The sequence below is a fragment of the Canis lupus genome, chromosome 13 (genome assembly GCF_003254725.2).
Source record: "Canis lupus dingo isolate Sandy chromosome 13, ASM325472v2, whole genome shotgun sequence".
In the NCBI taxonomy this organism is placed as follows: Eukaryota; Metazoa; Chordata; class Mammalia; order Carnivora; family Canidae; genus Canis; species Canis lupus.
In genome coordinates this window covers 54,396,893-54,412,189 of record NC_064255.1, presented here as the reverse complement: position 1 = coordinate 54,412,189, position 15,297 = coordinate 54,396,893, and the positions used below count along the sequence as shown (strand labels likewise).

Here is a 15,297-nt window from a genome sequence, read left to right as displayed (position 1 = left end):
AGTGATTAAATGTCTCCCTACTTATAGCATAATAAAGCAATTCAGAATGCACTTATATTTGTATAGATAAACTTTTAAAATAACATGGTGGTAAAATTTATAGTTACAATTTGTGTAAAGAAGAATTATCAGACTGTCACATTTCAACCAAAGTAATTGAATTAAGTAATCAAAATCATAAATTAAATTACAATGAACATAAAACATTCTCTGTACCCTATCAAAATATATTTTGTAGAAATAGAGATAATGTACATCCTTATCCTTAGACAGATTACCAATAACTATAAGCATATAATTAGATATAACTAATGCAATTTTTAAAAATAATCCCATTATTTGAAATCGGATATTATTTTTAAAGTGCTATAGGGGAACACCTGGATGACTCAGCAGTTGAGCGTCTGCTTTTGGCTCAGGGCGTGATCCCAGTTTGAGGATGAGTCCCACATCGGAGTACCTGTGAGGAGCCTGCTTTTTCCTCTGCCTCTGTCTCTGCCTCTTTCTCTCTCTCTCTCTGTGTCCCTCCTGAATAAATAAAATATTTAAAATAAATAAATAAATAAAGTGCTATAGGTTTTCTATGAGTTCAAAGAATAAACTGACAAATCTGAAATTTGGCTGAAAACAATACTCTTACTTTTTTAGCCTTTATGATCCAAATACTTCACAGAGAATATTTTAAACTTAAGCTCCAAGTTACTCAAGATTTTGATCTTGAACAAGATTCTGAAAAATAAGTCATGATAATTTAAAAACAGCATTTCTGTGTTAGGCATAAAGCTCTTCCAGAAAAGTTTTCAAAGAGATCTGTCAGGCAATGCAGACTGCAGTTGAAATTATCTCAAAATATCTCAAAGACATGCTAAGCAAAATGAGCTGCCCAGAACTAATGTTCACATGTATTATTATGTATTTTAATTTAAGTCAAGTTCATACTTAAAGTACTGATAGAGGAAAAGAAATTTCAAAAAACTATCCAAGTTAAATACTTCTCATTTAGACAAAAATAGCTTCACATTTGGAGTGACTTGCCAGCATAAGATATTTTTTATTCTTTTTCTCTTCTGCTTCTCTTAGTTAATTTATAAGGTCCATTAAAACACATGCTGTATATATGAATGCTTATGTTAAATAAAAATATATATCCATGGTGAGAATATGTACCCTACTATTTCTTGGATGCTAACCTGAAATATTCTGGTATTTTTCTTCAAAGACTGATGTGTGATAATGTGGCTTTGATTTTACAAACTCATACTATATTCAGCAGTGCTGCAAGGTGCACATAGCTAAAGCAATAACTTAAAAGGGCAAAAAGTTCGAATTATAATACAATTCTTACTCTGTCAAAATATAATTTCTAATAATAAAAGACTAAGGATAAAAAGACAGAAAATAAAGTTACATAATTTTCTCAGTGGTCATGTGAGCCAAGAACAAATTTTGGATTCCTTTGGTTTTGTCATCTAGATACAAATTGTTCAGGGATCACAGACACTTATTTCTTTTCTCAACTCACCATACAAATAGAACTCTAAGGATATCAATGCAGAAAATAGATGTTGGCGATTTTTAAAATAACATGACCTAGGCCCGGGGCTCTGTGGATTTGTCACAGAATTAGACAAAATGGAAGTGAGAAGAAAACATCTTGATATTAAATAAGAATAATATACATTTTAAGGGGGAATATAGCATTAGTAATTTTAGCCTCATTAGTAGTACAAGTAACAAATAGCTTTGAACTCTGGTGCCAGATTATTTCTACAGTGCTCTTTGAAATGGCTTTGAAACACAATTATGCACTTCATAAACATATTAGCATTCCATCAGAGCTGAGTTCATTATTACATGTATTGAAATAAACTTTGGATCAAATTATTTTCCTTAAATCTCAACCTTCACCAAAAAAGTTTCATAAATAAGATAAAGTTATAAGGTGAGCATTCAATTCGTACCCTCCAGTCAGCATAATTATAGACAATGCCATTCTTCAGAACCATAGGCCAGGAAAACATCAAAGAAGACATGAAAGGTGTTATACTTCCACAAAGTCAGAGTGTGTAAACTATGCTGTGATAGGCAGAATCAATGTCCCCCAAATATATCCACATTCTACTCCCCAAAACCTAGGAATATGTACCTTACATGATAAAAGGGATTTTGCAATGTAATTGAATTGAGGAGATGAAAACAGGGAGATTTTCTGAATTATCTATGTAGGCCTCATGTAATCACGAGGCCCCTTGTATGACTCCAGAGAAAGAATCAGATGGTAATGTGAAAAGAACTCAGTCCAATCTTGTTAGTTTTCAAGATAATGGAATGGGGCCAAGAGCCAAGGAAATGCAACTGGCCTCTAAAAACTGGAAAAAAAAAAAAAAAGCAAAACTTTGTCCAAGGGCTTCCAGAAGGAAAACACCCCTATCAATATCCTTATTTTAGCTCAATGAGACAAAACCATTTGGGACTTTGAACCGAGAGAGAGAAAGTAGATTATTTTGGAGGTGATGGGACTGTTCTGTACCTTGATTGTGTTTGTAATTAAGTATCAGTATGTTTGTTAAATTTCATAGAATTGTACACTGAGTACTAAATTTTGCTGTAAGTAAATAAAAAGATTTTTAAAAGGTAAGTTTTCACTAATTTTTAAGAAGTGTTTCCTATTTGTATTAAGAAAATTCTCTGATCTTCCTTGTTTCCTATGAATGTTATTTTCTCCTACCATAATCCTCAAAAGGCAAATTAATGTATTCTTTTTTTCAGTAAATAACCTTAAAAGGTTTATATCAATAGGACTGGAATCTTATGCATGACCTTTGACTCTGTTTTGGAAGGATAGAAAGATTATAATTCAATTATTTATTCCTTGTATAAAAGTCATTGTGGTCACTCTATGCACTAAATTTGGATTGAGATAGGCATGAATAGAAATTTCATGTTAAATTTCTGAAAATTCTCAATAGAGAATTCAGGAAACTCACAATTTAGAAATACTCATGAACTACTGAATAATTCAACATTCATTAAAATTCACACCACTTGCTTCCCAATCAAAAAATTACTAGACATGCAAAAAAACAGGGTCCAACACAGAATGAAAATTAAAATAGACTCAGAAGTGACAGAAATCATGAAATTAGCCAACAAGTATATCAAGCATCTATTGTAAATATTCAAAAATTCAAAGGAAATGTAAAACAAAATAATTCATAGGATGGTCTTAGCATATTAGACAATGCAGAAAAGGATAATAAATATGAACAGAAGAGGCTGTCAAATATGAAGAAAGCCAGGGTGATCTCTGGGATCATATCAAACAATTTAGAGTACATGTAATTTAAGTCACAGGAAATGGGGTAGGGAATGCAGACAAAATATTTGAAGAAATAATGGTCAAACATCTTCTAGATTTATTGAAAAACATAAACCCACAGAACGAAGGAGCTCAAAAAATATGTGTAAACAGAAAGAATACTATACCAAAATGTCTCATATTCAAAATTTTGAAAACTGATGATAAAGTGAAAATAGTTAAAGGAGAGATAAAGACACACTGCATCAGGGAAGGAAAAGTAAAAATAATCACTTTCTTTTTAAATAAAGCAAGCCAAAAATCAATGGAACATCTTTAAAGCATTGAGAGGGAAAAATAAAAACTCAACAAGTCTGTAACTAGTAAAAATATTCTTCAAAAATGAAAGCAAAGTCAAGTCATGTTCAGAAAATGAAAAGCCAAAAGAATTAGTCACTAGTGCCTATACTGTAAGAAAATTTGAAGCATCCTAATTTATAGAGACTCTGGAAGGAGAGTTTAATACAAATAGTGAAAGGTTAAGAGAATAGCCATTCACCTTGGTTGCAGTGAGTAGCAATAGGTAAAATTATTATTATTATTAAAGATTTTATTTATTCATGAGAGACATAGAGAGCAGCAGAGACATAGGCAAGGGAGAAGCAGGCTCCCCGCAAGGAGCCCCAACCCCAGGATTATGCCTTGAGCCAAAGGCAGATGCTCAACTGCTGAGCCACCCAGGTGTCCCAGGTAAAATTAATATTAGAGTAAAAACAGTAACAAAAGAAATGACAGTTTTGATTAAGAGTAAACAGAATTTTATTTTGTTCCATGGGTTTTACGGTCATTATTATTAATTTGGTTACAATGAATAAGCTAGCAACATTTTGTAAAATGTATCACAACCGAAAGAGAATGATTTCAAGAATAAAGCCTGAAAGAGATGTTTACTAGAACATGTGTGAGGTAATAGTGACATGAAGCAGAGTGGCCTTGATGGTAGAAATAAGATAACAAATTTTCTGTACTTATAATAAAATTGTGTTCACTACTTCCTTAACAACACATTAGCTAAATTTCTACTATAAGCTGTTGTATTGCACCAAGAGCTGAGGGGGTCAAAAACATAAATAGGTTATTACCACAGAAGTGAAAAAAATGTTCTAAGAGGGGTATTTGCAAGTTATTGAGTATTGAGAGATAATTTGTATTTCTGTATATCATTTTCAATTTGCTCCAGATTACCTTTTTTCAAGAATGTCCTTATAAGCAGAGAGTCTCAGATGAATGGTGGTTTCTCTCCTTCCCCTGAAAGAAAGATAGAGATGTCTCCCCCACCTTATCCCAGGTTTATTTACATTCCAGGGTAGTGAAAATAGTGACTCTCTCTCTCCTACCTTAGGGTAGATACCTTTTCAGTCCAGGTTAACAAAGATAATCTCTCTCTCTGTAGGAGAGGATGGACAATTTTTCCAGTAGCTCTTCTATAGGAGGGTTTCCTAATCTCAGAATTTCTCTCCTATAGTGGGAAACACACCAACTACTCTGCCCGTGTAGGGAACCCCTAACCTCTTTTTCATCCCTTTTTGGGAACCGAGGCTCAGACAGCTGGCACAAAATATATCTCTGGCTTCTGTGAGTGCAGTGAGTAAGAAATTCTCTTGTACATTGGATCCAAAAGCCTTGTGTTTTCTGCTATAATTTATGAAATGGTGACAGGCTAACTTGGTAACTTGAAGTTGGGGAATATCTCCTACTTTTCACAGTTTCTCACTTATCAATGAGGGTATAAGGGAGAGAAGGGTGTAATTACATGGAGAAGTTAGCTAACACTTCATTGTTACAACTGACATTGCACTGGATCTTGAAGATGAATTAGGGAGAAATGTCTGAACTAATAACAGGGGAAGCTGCTTGTCTTTTAAGTGACAGTTTTTGTGACTTGTAGTGCCAAAGTCATATTTTCTTCCTTCCTTCCTTCCTTTCTTTCTTTCTTTCTTTCTTTCTTTCTTTCTTTCTTTCTTTCTTTCTTTCTTTCTTCTTTCTTTCTTTCTTCTTCTTTCTTTCTTTCTTTCTTTCTTTCTTTCTTTCTTTCTTTCTTTCTTCTTCCTTCCTTCCTTCCTTCCTTCCTTCCTTCCTTCCTTCCTTCCTTCCTTTTTCTTCTTCTTCTTCTTCTTTCTTCTTCTTCTTCTTCTTCTTCTTCTTCTTCTTCTTCTTCTTCTTCTTCTTCTTCTTCTTCTTCTTCTTCTTCTTCTTCTTCTTCTTCTTCTTCTTCTTCTTCTTCTTCTTCTTCTTCTTTTCTTCTTCTTCTTCTTCTTCTTCTTCTTCTTCTTCTTCTTCTTCCTTTCTTCTTCTTCTTCTTCTTTTTTATTTTAAAGAATTTATTTTTTTAAGTAATCTCTGCACCCAGTGTGGGGCTCAAACTCACAAGCCCAAGATCAAGAGTAACATGCTCTACTGCCTGAGCAGTATATTTTCAGCCAGGTATATTTTCAATCTGGTAATTAATGACTAATGCTTGCTTAATCAACCTGAAGAACAGCAAGTTTTGGAAATGAGAGGATTTCTTTTAAGAAAGCATTATAATCTTTTCCACAAGTCCTAGATAGTCAGGTATACACCTTCAACACTCCGATTCCTGCCCCTGGGATTAGCTTCCAAATCTTTAGAATCAACAATAATGAATCACTCTCATAAATGTGTTATACCTTGTTCATGTTCGGATGGGAAGATACACAGTATTGAAGACCAGTATTATACAGTGTGTGTTTGTCTTTGTTTTTAATGAATTTTGCACTAAAATATTACAAAGTATTGTATACTTCCATTATACAACTAGTAGAAGATATTAGGTGCCTGGTTAAATGAAATGAATGCATCCCAGATGCCAGCCACTCAAAATTCAGGGAGAATTGACTTATTCCATAAACCGTTTCTAAGCTATTTCCTTTCAGTGCAGTTGTCCAAAGTCCTACACAAGATTTTCAGCAAATTCTTTAGAAGCTTCCATTTTCATATAAGGTCCTTTTTCTATACATGCAGGAAAAGTGACATCTTCTTTTTTTAACTAGAGAAGGTTTTCCTAAAGAAAATGCTAATGTTACTATATTTAATCCAAAAATTCACATTGTTTTTCAAAACAGGAAAGCATTTAAGAAATAAATAAAAGTTAGCATTGTTCCCATGCCTTTAGTCTTTTTCTGCAAGGCTGGGAACACTATACTTAAGTTGGTCTCTCTGGCCAACTAAAAAAAAAAAAAAAAAAAAAGATTAATTGAATATTAATGCTTATTTGAGTATTTTCATAGAAAACAGACATACTCCTGAGGTGGCCAGCAAGAACTCTTAGCGGCATTATCAGTATCTTTATCTGGGAGAATGGAACACAGAAAAAAGGAAGAGATGACACAGGTACTATAGTACACACATTGATGAATGAATGGCTTTATGGAAAACTTCTGGTTTAGAGTATTGTCTAGGATAAAGAGTTTTAATCCACAGGTAAAACAATTCCAGAAAGAACCTTGTGGTCCTGCTACTGCAGCATAAAGTTTCCTACCTGAAGAATAGGGTCAGATACATTAACACTTAAAGCTCTTTAAAAAATAAATGAACTCTTTTCGGAGCTGCTGAATTGTTCAAATTAACATGAGCAGGTGCTATGGTATGTAATGGTGATACCTTCCAGAAATTTAGCAATTGGAAAAGCTACTCTGGTTGTATCTGCTGAATGAAATGAAAGGAATTATGACTAAATTGTGTCATTGAATATGTTGTCACGGTATTTCCTATGGACTGAATTGTGCCTCCCACCCATAATTCTTGTGTTGAAGCCCTAATCCCCAATGTGACTGCATTTGCAGAGAAGGTCTTTAGGAGGTTATTAAAGTTAAAAAGTTTATTAGGTTGGGGCCTTAATCCAATAGGGTTAATGGCCTCATAAGAGAAGGAAGGGAAAGAGATCATTCTCTCTATATCTGTGTACCCATGTGAGGACGTGGCGAGAAGGCAGCCATCTGCAAGCCAAGAAGAGAGCTCTCACCAGAAATAGAATCAGCAGGCATCTTGATCTGGGACTTCTAGCCTCCAGAATCATGAGAAAATAAATCTCTGTTATTTAAGTTCCTTGGTGTATGGTATTTTGTTATTGAAGTCCAAGTAGACCAAGACAGTATTTATTTCTTAAGTCTTAATCTGCTGTCTAACAGATATGTATATCTCACTCAGTTTCACACTAAAAAGACAGTATTAACAGCAAGGTCATATTTTTTAACAGCCCATGGAAAACAGAATCATAATTTTTAACTGAAACTGAATTCATGGTATGTTAGGAGTTATTGTCATGGCTACATTCAGTTCTCTGTTGCCTTGGATAAATTTTCTTCCTATTCTCTATTTCGGTAAAGCTGTCTTGCTCTTTCTAATCAAACATCCAATTACCAAAATATAACTTAGATCTGTTTCCTTAGAATCTGGATCATATATTAGCTGCTCAAATCTAGAATGATGTACTTATTCATACTATTCATATATAAGACACTTGAGAAAAGTAGGAATCAGTAAAAGGTATAAAAAATTTTATTTTCATAGTAAATAATAATTATTTAGAAATACAGTGTCTCATTTGATGTTAGTCAAAGACCTCAATTATCGGTCATTCAAATCACCAGAAGGATATGTATTTATTAATAATAAAGGTACAGGGACTCAATTCAAAGTGGGGATATATTTTAAATTCCCATCACCAATCCCATAAATTTAATATTTGGAACGATGAAAAAAATTAATAGTCACAGAGCATGTTCAGTTTCATATATTTGTATATTTTTACAGTTAAACCTAAAACTCAAAAGCCATTTGCTAACATAAAACTTTTCTCTCCATAATTTTACTAACTTTTAGCTACTAAAAATGTTTCTCTATGTGAAATATGTAGGGCTGATTCTGCTTGTAATACCCAATGAATTATCTCATTTCATGTCATTTGTTTTATTTTTATGAAGATGGTATACTTAGGTTTCACTAATATAGATGAAATTTATAAACTTGTATTGAATCAAGAAAAAATATGTTTCATAAGACATATTTTATATAGCAAGAGAGAAACAAAACATCTAAATTTAAAATATATAAATACAATTACTAAAATCATCAGCATAAAGCTAAACTGTTTGCAGTTCCCTAAGTTATTCTCTTTCCCTTCAGAAGACTAAATCAGGAGCATTTTGCTTAATGCTCCATACAAAATGACAGTAAGAAATTAAATTTGTAGGAAAAAAAATTCTTTTAATCCTAACAATTATGTTTTCTACCGAAAACAAAACTGATATTTTCCCTCAGGAAAAAATAAAATTGAGCCAGTCACTAGAACACTGAAACATTTGAAAAGCAAGATATAGATCTATGTACACTAACCAACATCACATTTTCTGCTCATTTTTACCCAAGTGAAACTTAAAAATAATAGCTTTCTCTTTTCCTGTTTGTATAGTATGTTTTAAATGAACTACCAATTTCATCCTCAGAGAAAAATAAGTTTCTTGCTATTTGAGGGGGTAAGAAGTTCCCCTTCCCTCCGCGCAAGCCAAACTGTTTCTTCATATGAAGTATAAAAATCAAGTGACATTCAAATTGAGTAAAACTGTCTATTTTTTATGTATGCATCCTTATGTGATCATAAATCATAGGGATATTCCCTCCTCAATTTGTACCCCATCCCCAATAATTCCTTTGGCCCTTACTTTTTGCTGTCTTTTTATTATTCTTTTCTGAGCCTAAACAACTTTTATTCTTGATCATGTTAATTTCTCTGAAGTTTCAGAGGGTTTGAGATATTACCCTACTTGTGAGCTGACAAGTTAAGCTGCAGGAACTTCAGGAACAGTGACAGAAGACACGAGACGCCTGGGTCAGAGACAAAGTATTTTATTACTCACAGCATAGCAGACAGCACTGGCTTCATATTTGCATTAGTTACTCACTCTTGCCCTTCAAGTCTCATGGGGCAAAAAGGAACAGCCAAGGTAAATGGTGCACACAAAACGAGTTTGTGTTACTGCTATGGTACCTCAGGCTTAGGGAACCTTGATATGTTATCTTGTAATGGGCTGCAAGGAAACATGCCTGACCTTTTCCCCAGAGAGAGATACTGTCTTTTTTATTCAGCATACTAAATTACCATACTCTCTGCTCTAGAGGAAGATATTACCTTTATCTTTCAAGGTTTTTTGCTACACAAACATCTAAAAAAGACTGGGCATAAAGCTGGCAGTGCCTTGGCTCACACAGCATACATACAGGAATGTGAATAATCCAAGTAGAATTTTCTCCCAACATAACTCCCTTCCTTTTTTTTTTAAACTCCCTTCCTTTTAAAAAAAAAATGTGTATATTAATAAGTTAAAAGCATGAGAAGTTACCTGCCCTAAACATGTATACACACGCAGCACACAAATATCTATCTGTATTGTAATGTTTAATTTGTTTAGTGTCACTGTAAAATGATGTGGGACAGTACATAAGACTGTGCTTTGTAAAGTATAACATATACAAATTTAATTATTATTGTTCTGTCAATATGTCTATCATTTAGATCTTCATTTTTATTTAGCATTGGCATGTAAATACTTTTTTAAAAGATTTTATTTATTTATTCACAAGAGACACAGAGAGGGAGATGCAGAGACACAGGCAGAGGGAGAAACAGGCTCCCTGTAGGAAGCCTGATGTGAGACTCTATCCCAAGATCCTGAGATCATGACCTGAGCCAAAGGCAGATGCTCAGCCACTGAGCCACCCAGGTGCCCTGGCACATAAATACTTCTTAACAAAGGTTATGCCTTCCCTCATGAATTTTTCTGTATTAGAGGAGGGTTCTATATAAGCAAAATGATCTCTGAGATTTAGAATATCTAAGTGTACAGAGTATACGACGCTGAAAATATTCCATGATTGCTATTAAATATTTTCATTGTTCCAAACAGTTTATGAAAAGTATCTGTAGCAAATAATCTTCTATTAATTCATTTTATTTACAGATAAGGACTGAACTATATTTAGCCAGGATGGCACTATCTGATAGTGATCAGTAATTTTAAATTTCCCAGCCACTACATTTCAAAAGATGAAATATGTTAATAATATTGTTATTTTATCCAAAATATCTACGATAATACCACTTAAACATATGCTCATTGTTTTAAAAGTTACTAGTGAGAAAATTTCCATTCTGCTTTTCATACTAAGTCTTCAAGTCCCAGTGTATACTTTATAGTTGTAGCACATCTCAATTCAGATACTCTTTTTTACTGGACTACGGTTGAAGTGTATTTATGTTATAGTTTTTCATTTCATATAATTTTTTTTAATTTTTTATTTATTTATGATAGTCACACAGAGAGTGAGAGAGAGGCAGAGACACAGGCAGAGAGAGAAGCAGGCTCCATGCACCGGGAGCCTGATGTGGGATTCGATCCCAGGTCTCCAGGATGGCACCCTGGGCCAAAGGCAGGAGCTAAACCGCTGTGCCACCCAGGGATCCCCTCATCTAATTTTTATTTCAAGTGCTCAATAGCCACATGAAGCTATTGGTTGTCCTACTATACAATATGGAGTTAGAAGCTACTGAAAGTAGAATTTGTGTTATTTCTCAGGTCCACTTGGTAGATTCCTTCCCACCACATTCTATTTTCAAAAGTGCCTTAGGTACATGGATTACTTTCAGGCCTGGAAAACCCATTACAAGGAAACTCAATATAAAATATTTGCAAGACTGTGCTACTGAGCATCAGTAAATGGAGACCAACAGCACAGGAGTAAACAGAAACCATATCCAGATCAAAGTGGAAAGAAAGCTTCAGTAATAAAAGCAAGGGTATATCTTGAAGATTTGAGGTATATATTAAGAGTGAAGAGGGGTGGGAGGAGTGAAGGGAGAGGCATTGAGCAAGATATTAAGAGACAAGGAAATACTAATGAGACAAGATAGGAGATTGAAATAAACCTAAGTCATTGTGAGAGAGAAACAATTTAAGGATACAAATATCAAGGAAACTATAAAGAGATAAATAAGTGTTTGAATTTGAGAACTTAGTTCAATTCCCCAATCTCACACACACAAAGACCCATACACATATATGCACACACACACACAGAAAGTGAATGGAAGATAATTGGCTAAGAGTAAAAAATCTAAAAGGAATATAATTATAACTTTAATATTTTGTTATTATCTTGAAAGTTGACTACTACTATAGTTAATACTGGGTTAACACTGTAATAATTGTAATTCTGTAATAACACTGTTAATATATTACAGCAACTAATAAGCTTAAATAGATTTTAATTGCAAACTGAAATGTCCCATTAATCTCTCATGATTTGTTATGCATTGGATATCCAGAAAAAAATTCCTAATATATTTTATTTTTAACAAAACTAGCATAAACTAAATGTTTAAAGTATTAATATGCAGCCTTAAGATGAACCACCCCACATATTTTTATCTTTTAAAATTCCCTATTGATCAACTGTTTTCTTTATATACAAAATTCTTCAATTTCCTAGAGATATGAAAATGTCAAAGATACATATTGAATGGAGGCAATTTAAGGTAGACTCATTACAAACAGATTTATACCTGATTTAGCCAGTTGTTTCGAAAGAATGTTTCATGTCCTTTTAAAGATTTTTAAGTGAAAGAAAAGATACAGTTGAAATGCATAACTGAGGTTCCTCTTTATTTAAGTAAATACCACAAAGTGTAAACACTATAATATGAATATTTTAGCACATACAGCAAGCAGATTTATCAAAACCCTCGGGAAACATGAACTCCAAACCTAATGAGAGAACACTTGCAAAGGACAAACCATATGATTTGGAATACTTTGAAAAGAAAACAGATGCAGGGAAATTAGTGCTATATCTTTATAGCTCCCATGATGCTCTTTAGAAGCGACTGAATGCAACATTGATCTGTCAATATCTGTTAATATCATTATACATTAAACTATATGGAAATCCATGCAAATTGGTAAACCTACTGAATATAATTTTATATTTTTCTTCTTTTGTTGCCCTGGGCATTTGTATCTTTATTACATGCTCTCATTTTTTTTTCCTTATGTGATTTTGTTTTCTTTTTTCATTTAGTATTTCATGCTGTCAGAGCTCCTATGGAATAATTTTAAAACGTGATTTTAAACATATCTCATTGCTTAGATATGCTCTTTCTTACCATTCCCAAATTCAGTTTTTTTGTTTGTTTGTTTGTTTAAGAGACAATGATATCAGCTAAAGATTATTCTCAAAGCCACATCCTTCCGACATTATCTTGGATAGGAGCACAGAAGAAATCCAGAATGTTGTGTTGTAGCTTTTTTACTATGTAACTATGTATCAGACATTTTTCTTGGAGACAGTTCATTAAAAAGGCCTTGGCGGCTGTTTTCTCTCCTTGTGATGGATGTTATGCTCATGTAAAGTGGGAAATAACTGCTATTACTTTTTGTTATGTCCCCTGGAGGTTCTTCTGCTTCAGAAACTGTACTTATTCTGGATTTAACAGTCAGATCCCTCAGATGTGCCATATTTAATTGGGCTACATGGAGGCATCCCTAATAAAATACTACACATTGCTGTGAGCCTCAGGATTTTTCCTTCTGATTGTCTTCACATGTGCCATGCTTAAGGGAGACTGTGAAATACAGGAAAGGTAACAATACTTTGTCATAAAATAACCTTGTTAAATCACAGGACAACTAATAAATTCAATCATGTTCCACATTATTGAGCTTCTACTGTCTTCTACGTTGTGCTAATGGGAGACCCTTATCATTCCTAACCTTATATCTTCTTTGCTCTTTTCAATGCCTAACATACAAAGAACTCACATTTGTCTATTATCTTAGAAATATGGGCTTGCGATCACAGAAGTCACTGGATAAGTGCGGGCAGACAGGTAATTTATCTTACTCAGGAAAACAACAACAACAACCAGAAGGTAAATAATAAATCATAAGAGTAAGCTAAAGAAAACCCAAAGTCAACTGATTCATCTTTTATGCAAGGTATTAGTTTTTCTTTATTATACTTACCACTAGGATTTTTTTTTTTTTTTTTGGCATCTTTGGGTAGAAAAACAAAACTTGCTCTGATAGCTGACCAAATCATCTTATTTCCCAACACCTGTTGAGACTTTTCTGGACATATAATTTATTTATTTATTTATTTATTTATTTATTATTTATTTATTATTTTATTATTTTTCTTTTAGGGAGGTGGGGCCAGAGGGAGAGAGAAAGAGAATCTTAAGCAGACATCATGCTCAGCAAGGAGTTGGAGGTAGGGCTGGATCTCACAATCCTGAGACCATGACCTGACCTGAAATCAAGAGTTGGATGTTTAACCGACTGAGCCACCCAAGCATCCCTCAAGACACACAATATTATTTTATTTTTCCTTAAGCTATAATAATAATAATACATTTATTTTTATTATAGTATTTCACATACATATTTATCGTATAAGTTATTACATGATAAGCATTAGGCTATGTGATCTACATACATTGTCTCTAATCTTTACCATAAACTTACAAGGTTTCGGTTGCACTTTAGATAAAGAAAATGAAGCTTAAAGAGGTTAAGTGACTGGCTGAGGGCTTGCAAAATGGCTGTTGGGACACTAAAGACACTTCAAATGTAGAGTACTTAATTATTGAAGTGACTAAAGCACAAAGAGTAATTTTCTCTAAAAGAGAAATTGAACATAGCTACATAAAATATAAACTTAATGAAGAGCATCTGAGTGGCTTAGTCAGTTAAACGTCTGTCTTCAGCTCTGGTCATGATTCAGGGGCCCTGGGATTGAGCCCCATGTTGGGCTCCGTGCAAAGTGGGGAGTCTGCTTCTCTCTCTGTTCCTCTTCCAACTCAAACTCTCTTTCTTTCCCTCTCAAATAAATATATATATTTACATACACATATATATATACATATATATATATAAATTTCGTGAAATAGGAATGTCTATTAATATGTCAAAACAAATTAATAAACTAATTGTATTTTTAAAGTTTTCCATCCAATAAACAGGAAAATATTGAGAATTTTAGATTCCTGCAATATTTAAACTATGGTTTTAAAAACGAAATATGGGATCCCTGGGTGGCTCAGTGGTTTAGCGCCTGCCTTTGGCCCAGGGCCTGATCCTGGAGACCCGGAATTGAATCCTACATCGGGCTCCCGGTGCATGGAGCCTGCTTCTCCCTCTGCCTATGTCTCTGCCTCTCTCTCTCTCTGTCTCTCATAAATAAATAAATAAATAAATAAATTAATTAATTAATTAATTAATTTAAAAAAAAGAAACAAAAATATAAAATTCATAAACTATTAATAGAGGGCTGAAGAGGTCTTTATTCTCCTAAGATCTTTGTTACATCAGAAATTAATCCAATAATTCGATAATGTTTGTAGTAACAAATGGTATTACAATGACCCTACTCAAGGTTCTTTGATATTTATACCATCTCAGCCTGAAAACTAGGATACATACCTACAATAAGAAGCTTTCAAATATTTCATATCACAGTGCTTTAGAGAAAAAGTTATAGTATCTCCATAAGCCAACTTGATTAGTATTGGAGGGTGTTTATTTAAGGGCAGTATTACATGAAGCTGCGGTGTGAAATAACACATTCACAATTAGCACCAGGTTGGTTTTTCAAACAGGCAGTGATACAATTTTAAGAGTTCCCCAAAGCATTTTAAAGACTGAGCAAACATTTGTGTCATTACAAAGCCATAGTTTAAAGCTTATGAGCTTTCCACCCTACTAAGAAAAGCATTTAAAACAACCCACAGAGGATAGGGTAGGACAAAAATAGGTGGATCTGTAATTACTAGAAGCACTATGGTTCAGCATACAAAATAGGATCTCTCCCTTATCTATGAATATTTAATGACAAAATATATTTTCTTTAATAGTCACCAGTAGTCA

The 15,297-nt window shown here is 33.5% G+C and overlaps 1 long non-coding RNA gene across 2 annotated transcripts in view; it reads right to left on the bottom strand.

Annotated features, from left to right (window-relative positions):
- LOC125752361 (uncharacterized) overlaps window positions 1-15,297 on the bottom strand; it is a 187,783-nt gene that overhangs the window by 48,422 nt on the left and 124,064 nt on the right. For both annotated transcript variants that reach the window (XR_007401720.1, XR_007401719.1), the window contains one exon: window positions 461-528. This is a non-coding gene — a long non-coding RNA (uncharacterized LOC125752361). The remainder of the gene's footprint in view (window positions 1-460; window positions 529-15,297) is intronic.